General features: G+C 45.2%; 1 protein-coding gene and 1 non-coding gene across 5 annotated transcripts in view; one reads left to right on the forward strand and one right to left on the reverse strand.

The window, feature by feature from the left end:
• The first annotated feature begins 2730 nt into the window (after positions 1 to 2730).
• PIK3CB (phosphatidylinositol-4,5-bisphosphate 3-kinase catalytic subunit beta) overlaps positions 2731 to 7441 on the forward strand; it is a 164462-nt gene continuing 159751 nt past the window's right edge. For 2 of the 4 annotated variants that reach the window (XM_039218206.1, XM_039218208.1), the window contains exon 1: positions 2731 to 2942. The gene's annotated coding sequence lies outside the window, so the exon portion shown is untranslated. Of the gene's footprint in view, positions 2943 to 2986; positions 3167 to 7441 lie in introns of those variants that run through there. The other 2 variants (XM_039218209.1, XM_039218207.1) reach the window with 2 other exon arrangements.
• On the reverse strand, positions 5731 to 5815 carry TRNAQ-UUG. Its single transcript has one exon. It is a non-coding gene; the product is annotated as a tRNA-Gln (tRNA).

A 7441-nucleotide genomic window follows, 5' to 3' on the forward strand; every position in this document is an offset into this window, starting at 1 on the left:
AATATATCTGGACATCCCTCTGGGTCAACACAAATAGGTCTAACTCATTTTTATCACCACATAATATTCCATAGTATGGAGGCAGTCCAACCAATTCATGGCTTCTTTATCTATGGATAATCAGATTCTTCTGAGTTTGTTTGTGTTTGTTTTGCACCACAAAAAACATGATAAACATCTGTCTTAGGTTCCTGAGGTTGCTTTAACAAATGGTCACAAACTGGGTGGCTTTAACAGAAAGTTATTGTCTTGTAATTCCTGAGTATACAAGGCTGAAATCAAGGAGTTGGCAGGGTTGTTTCCTTCTAGATAGTTTGAGGGAGAAGCTGTTCTATGCCCCTCTTCCAGCTTCTGGTAGCTGCCAGTGAGCCTCGGCACTCTTTGGCTTGTAGATGCATCACTCCCATCTCTGCCTCATTGTTGTTGTTATTTATCCCTGCCTCATTCTTCACATCGCCTTTGTCACTATGTCTCTGTATCTCAAATCTCCCTTTGCCTTTCCCTTACAAGGACACTTGTCATTGGATATAGGGCCCATCCTAATTCTAACATGATTTCATTTCAAGATCCTTAACTTAATTACATGTGTAAAGATCCTTTTTCCAAATAAGGCTATGTTCACAGGTTTTTGGGTGGACATATCTGTAGGAGGGCCAACATTCAACCCAGGACAGCATCCTTGTGAAGATCCTTACAACTGGTATTTTCTTTAGCTTTTCCACAGGGCAGAGTTAATGTATTTTTTGGTCAATGGGTAGGTGTGTGTATTTTAAAGGTTAATAAGTTTTCCCAGGTTACTCCTAGAAAGTTTGCAGCTGTTATATTCCTATTAGAGATGTACCAGGGCTCCCTTCCCCAGGTATCATTGATTGTTCTTGTTAATGTTTGCCAACCTAATGCGGGAAAATGGATTATTGTTTTAATTTGTTTTTCCATAACTATTAGTGAAATAAGCATCTTTTTAATGGACCACTCAGATTTTCTCTTCCATTAATTGCCTGCTTGTATATCTTGCCTATATTTTTATAACATTGATCCAGCTGGCCTTTAAAAAAAATCCACTTATAGAGTACATTGGCTGGCTCATTTGGTAGAGTATGTGGCTCTTGATTTCTGGGTTGTGAGTTCAAGCCACATCTTGGGCAGTAGAACTTACTTTAAAAAAATCCATTTTTAGAAATTCTTATGTTGGAGATACAATGTGTTTGCCATATTTTTAAGGCTATTTTCTTGTTTGTCTATTTATTTTGAGGGCGGGGGTAGGGAGCAGAGAAGGAGGAGAGAGAGAATCCCAAGCAGGCTCTGCACTGTCAGCGAAGTGCTGGATGCAGGGCTTGACATCACAAACTGTGAGATCATGACCTGAGCAGAAACTGAGTCAGACATTTAACTGATGGAACCGTCCAAATGCCCCTGTCTTGCCATACATTTAGTTGTTTTATTCCATTTTTGTTTAACTTGTCTTGTCATTGTGATGTTATGCAAAACTTTCAAAATACTTATGTAGACAATTTTTTTTCCTTGATGATTCTGGGCTTCCTGTCTTGCTTAAAATTTCTCCCTCGAAATGAATGTCATATCATTATTCTTTAAAACCTTTCCTCTAAGTGTTTGTTTGTAAAATATTTATTTAAGTAATCTCTACCCCCAATGTGGGGCTCAAACTCATGACCCCCAGAACAAGAGACGCATGCTCTTCCAACTGAACCAGCCAGGCACCCCTGTTTTGTATATTTTTATATCTTCAATTCTTTTGGAATTTAGTTTTGAATATGGTGTGGCTCTAGCTTTGATGTATCATAAAATATTCAATTGAACCAGGATAATTTATCAAACTACTATTTTATCACTGGCCTGTTTGCCGTCTTTGCTTTATATTAGGTTCTACTTCTAGATTCCATCCTCGGTTTCTCAAATATTTGCCTGTAAGTTAGTGGCAGTAAGTTAAAATAACTCTACAATATAGTAGCTGTGCAATAAGTTAAGACTTTCGCTAATAAGTAAAATTGAAGTGCGCCACTAACACAGAGGGCTATAAAATGTTCTGGTTGAGGTCCAAAGAAAACAGGAGATCAGGTATACATACAAAAGGGCTGGGTAAATTATAAGGCACTGCATATAAATGTTAGCTGTTATTATCGCAAAAATAAACACACAGAAACATAATCTTGGGCTTGGAAGCCTGGACTTCTGCTCTTCCAACCATTAATAGAGCAGGACTTGAAGGACCAGCTGTGAAGCAGCCGATCTAGCAACTCCATCTCCGGAACTGGAGTGACAGAGAAGGGGGGAAAAGAGAAGGGCTGCGCCCGGTCAATGAGGAGTCAGTTCAAAGTTCCAGAACGGAACTGGGGAGAGGGACTGGGAAGAGAAGGCCAACAAGGAAATCTAGGAACAGAGGTATGTCTCGGAAGGGGGCTACGAAAGCTGGAGCAGGTGGCGGTTCTCTGCTGGCGGCGGCTTGTTGGAGATTCCTGACCCACAGTCTCTGCAAGCCACAAAGAGGAGCCGAGAGGCCAAGTAGTAGCGTCCCGGGAGGGCAGGGAGCCCGAGAGGACTAGGCGGCAGCGCCGCCTATCCCTCTGCCCTGCCCGGCCAGTCCTGCAAGTCTGGCGGCGGCCGCTGCGGGGCCCGGGATTGGTCCGAGTGGCGCGCGGGGCGGGGCGAGAGCTGCTGGGAGGCCGGCCGGGGAGGTGGGCGCGCGCGCGGGCACGGCGGCGGCGCGCGCGTGCTCCGTCGGTCGGTGCGGCGGCGGCGGCGGCGGCGGCGGCTGAGGAGCGGGCCATGGCTGTGTGTGGCTGGCCGGTGTAACGCCGCGCGGGGCAGGCGGCAGGCGACCGGGAGAGGCAGGGATGGGGGCGCCGCAACTGGACGGTCGCGGTGGCCTGGGCTGCTGACCGCGTACCGGAGCCAGGAGTCTCCGGCGGCGGAACACCGGGCAGGTGAGAGCGGCGGCGCGAGACCCGGATGCGGCGCAGCTGAGTGGCGGCGCGGTCGCGGCGGCGGGTGAGGTGCCCCCGCGCGGGCGGGCGGCGCGCTCTAGCCCGCCACAGCCTGCGGCGCCGGCGAGTTGTGTACCAGCGGCGCGCTTCCTGCCGTCGCGGAGGACACCCGCCAGCCTGCGGGGGCGCCTCGCTCGACTGCGGCCCTCCCGGGGCTCTCTTAGGTGAGCGGCGCTTTCTGGCCACCGGGCGGCCGAGACGCGACCGGGCGCCCCGGGCCGCTGGCGCTTTGGGTGGCGTTCCAGAAGGGCCCTGTCTGGAGAGGCGGCGCCCTCGCCTTGTCTCTCCTCTGCCTTTGCGGCCGTCCCCGCGGCTTCTCCACCCTCAGGTGCCTTTTTTGTGTAGAAGTGCGTTTTAGGGGCGGGGATCCTGGGCTCTTGGGGGTACGGGCGTGTTTTCAAATTCCAGCGCCTCCACTGACCAGCCCTGGGACCTTGGGCCCAAGTGGCCCAATTTGGTAATGGGAATAATACATACTTCACAGGGTTGTTTTGAGGCTAGGACAGGATGATGTGCATGACCGATCAGCCAGCGCTCTGTGAGTGGTAGGCTCTTAGGAGCAGCCCTGGTGCACCATCTTTTCTCGTTAGCTATTGCTGATTCCAGGCTGCGGGTGTACGTTTGGGGCACATTTATTTACAAACTGCTCTGGTGTTGCAGTAACTTCCACTGGAATTGCCTAATATTGCAGTCTCTTCTCTTACGGTGGCCAAAATAGAATCCTGTAGTTCCCATACTACAGTCTTGTAGCCTCTTCCTTGCTAAGGCTGACTTGGGCTACCTGCCTCAGGTGCTGAGTGCCAGTTGTCGAAATAAGACCGAAAGAATTTGAGGATTCGCTTATGATGGAAAATGGTGGGACATACAGACTGGAAGTGCTTTGAACTTTACATAATCTTAAGTCACACTTAACTGTCACTGTTACAGAGTATAAACACACTTGGAATATGGAAACAGACTCCTTATTCTGTATTGCAACATCCGAAGGGAGTGACAAGTGCTTTTGTAAACATCATTGTGGGCAGTGTTAGTGTCTGGTGAAGTCATCATAATTAAATTAGATAAGTACTTATTTTGAAGCACTGAATGAATATTTGGAAATGTGATTCCTAATAAAATCATCTCCGAGTCAGGATTCTCAGCAGTTCATTAATCATTTGGGGATTTTTATGCCATGCTGTAAAGTTTTTATGGTAAAAGCAGAACTGTTTAAGTCATGATGTAGCATAAGGGAGAGTGGTCAGGATAAAGATCTTCATTTCAGAAGGCTAGTGTAGGAGCAAGTAAAAAATCTTAAACTTTAAAAATTGAAATTGTATTCACTAAAGCAAAAATGACTAACAACAAAAAACTTTGTTTCACACCCCCTGATTCATACTCTGATGAGGATCTTTGACCTTCACAGTGTTATTTAGAAGTGTAGAAATGGAGTTGGCTTTTCATTTATTGCCATTTTGCACCTCTCACCTGTGTTTCCTACTTTTTAGACTCATCCATAAAGACTTTTGGTTCAACTTACTCTTGAATGTGGACAAAATACATAGAAAAAATTCAAATTCAACCTTGTAACCTAAGTTATTTTCCTCCTAAATTGTGATCTTTCCTCTTGTCTAACTTTAGACGGGGGGAACCTGACGGTAGAAGCACTGCTGTGCTAGCTGCTGCGAAAAGGCCAGGGGTCAGAAGTCACATCTCGCATCGTTCTAGGCCTGGACTTGGGTCCCTAATAGCTGGGGCTTTGGGGATGTCACTCAGCCTTTTTGTGCGTTAGCCTTTTTATTTATAGAGTTTGAGTGGGTGTGTGTCACAAGGTTTGGGAGGGTGGTGGTGGACTAGTGAATCACATTATATAGAAGAACCTTCCAGGATACTGCACTTTTATGGTTTTCCTTCTTTTCACTCTCTTTCTCTCTCTTGTTCATTTTTCCTTCTTTTCCTGAATTCAAAACATCCTAATGTGTTAGTATTTCTAAGCCATTCCCTCAACTCTTTTTTTTTTTTTTTTTAAAGTAAGCTCTGTGCCCAACACAGGGCTTGAACTCAAGACCACAAGAGTCAGTCACATGCTAAGCTGCCTAAGCCAGCCAAGTGCCCCCATTCCCTCTACTTTTTCTTTTCTTAAAAAAATTTTTTTGGGGGGCACCTGGGTGGCTCAGTCGGTTACGTGCCTGACTTCGGCTCAGGTCACGATCTCGCGGTTTGTGAGTTTGAGCCCCGCGTTGGGCTCTGTGCTGACAACTCAGAGCCTAGAGCCTGCATTGGATTCTGTGTCTCTCTCTTACTCTCTTTTCCTCCTGTGTTCATGCTCTGTTTGTCTCTCTCTCTCTCAAAAATAACTAAAAAAAAATTTTTTTTTTTGAGTGTAGTTGACACACGATGTTACGTTAGTTTCAGGTGTACCACATAGTGATTGGACAAGTGTATACATTACCCTCTGCTCACCACAAGTGTAACTACCATCAGTTGCCATCCAACACTATTACAATATCGCTGACTATATTCCCTCTCCTTTTTTTCTACCTGTGCTCTCTCCAGGTGATCTCATCATGTCCACTGTCAATGTGCTGTTGACTCTCAGATTAAAAAAAATTTTTTTAATGTTTTATTTATTTCTGAGAGAGAGAGAGAGGCAGCATGAGCAGGGGAGGGTCAGAGAGAGAGAGAGAGAGAGAGAGAGGGACAAAGAATCTGAAGCTGGCTTCAGGCTCTGAGCTAACTGTCAGCACAGAGCCTGACGCGGGGCTTGAACCCACGAACTGTGAGATCATGACCTGATCCAAAGTCAGAAGCTCAACCGACTGAGCCACTCAGGCACCCCTCAGATTTTTTGTTTGTTTGTTTGTTTATTATATTGAAAGAGCGAGTGAGAGTATGAGCGAGGGGAGAGAGAGAGACAGAATCCCAGGCAGGCTCCGTGCTGTCAGTGCAGAGCCTGATGTGGGGCTTGATCTCAGAAACTGTGAGACTGTGATCTGAGCTGAAATCAAGAGTTAGATTTTCAACTGACTGAGCCACTGACAGGCGCCCTGACGCTCAGATTTATATCTCCAGTCCTGAACTTCAGATTTCTTTTACTGCCTTTCTGGTATCTTCATTTCATTTGTCTGTAGGCATCCCAAACGGAACATGTTCAGAGTGGAGCTCTTGATTTCTATTTCTCAGCCTATTCCTTCCTCAGCACCCATTTGCCCTCCTTTTCTACCCTCCTTAAGTGAAAAATCTGGTGGTCATTCTTAATTCACCCTTTTGCCTCACTCAGTCCCATTCTTCACATAATCAGTCCTTCAGCAAATCGTGTCAATTTTACCTCTAAAATACATTTCAGACATATTTACTTCTTTGTTTTTATTGCCACCAACCCAGTTCTTCTTGGGCAGTAGCTTCTTACCTGGTCTCTTGCCTCTGGTCTTGCTTTCCTGTTTCAAACAACAGTCAGTGTGGTCTTTACTCACTGTCCTGCTTCATGGGATTCACATTACACTAAGAAGTAAATCCATACTCTTTACCTGCATTATCTGCTATTATCCGTGCTTATTTTCTTATTTGTTTTATGAGGTTTTTTTTTTGCTCCAGCATACTCTAAGCTCTCTGAGGGCCAGGATCTTCTCTGTCTTTCCTCAGTACCCAGAAGATTTAATTAATGTTGAATGAATGAATGTGTGAATGAAATAAGTCAGTCTTTTGATTACAAGTTCAACATGTGCTGAACAAACTATCCTTTTTAAAAAAAATTTTTTTTTAATGTTTATTTATTTTTGAGAGAGCCAGAGACAGTGTGAGCTGGGAGGGTCAGAGAGAGAGGGAGACACAGAATCCGAAGCAGGCTCCAGGCTCTGAGCTGTCAGCACAGGGCCTGATGTGGGACTCAGGAGAGACGAGATCATGACCTGAGCTGAAGTCGATCGCCCAACCAACTGAGCCACCCAGGTGCCCCCAAACTATCCTTTTTGGTCCTAGATTTGTGCAAATAAGGAGGTAATCAGAGGGCCTAGAGGTATTCTGTTAGGCATCTTTATTCCTCAGTCTTGGTTAAGGGGTGCTGTACCTCTTGAAAAGGCTAGACATTAAACCAGTGATAACAAGAAATGTGATTTTTATTCATTGTGTACAGGTTCATTAGTATTTTTGTAAATAAGGAACCAAACAAGTTTTTCAGGCTTGTTTTGTTCTTTTGAGACATTGAATTTTGGTCTTGACTGGCAGGGATTGGTTCTAGAATATGCTAGTTTCATTTAGTATTGCATACCAAATCCTATAGGGTAGCAGTTGGAATTTTTGTAGAGAACAGTTGTTTTTATTTCAATTACACTATTAAAAAAACCTGCTCGTGTGTGTGTGTGTGTGTGTGTGTGTGTGTGTGTGTGTATCTATCCTCTCAACCATTCTATTTGGAATTATCATATCTTGGGGATAAATCCTTATCATTTAGTTTCTTTGTA

The sequence above is a fragment of the Hyaena hyaena genome, unplaced genomic scaffold, assembly GCF_003009895.1.
Source record: "Hyaena hyaena isolate Hyena2069 unplaced genomic scaffold, ASM300989v1 scaffold_745, whole genome shotgun sequence".
In the NCBI taxonomy this organism is placed as follows: domain Eukaryota; kingdom Metazoa; phylum Chordata; class Mammalia; order Carnivora; family Hyaenidae; genus Hyaena; species Hyaena hyaena.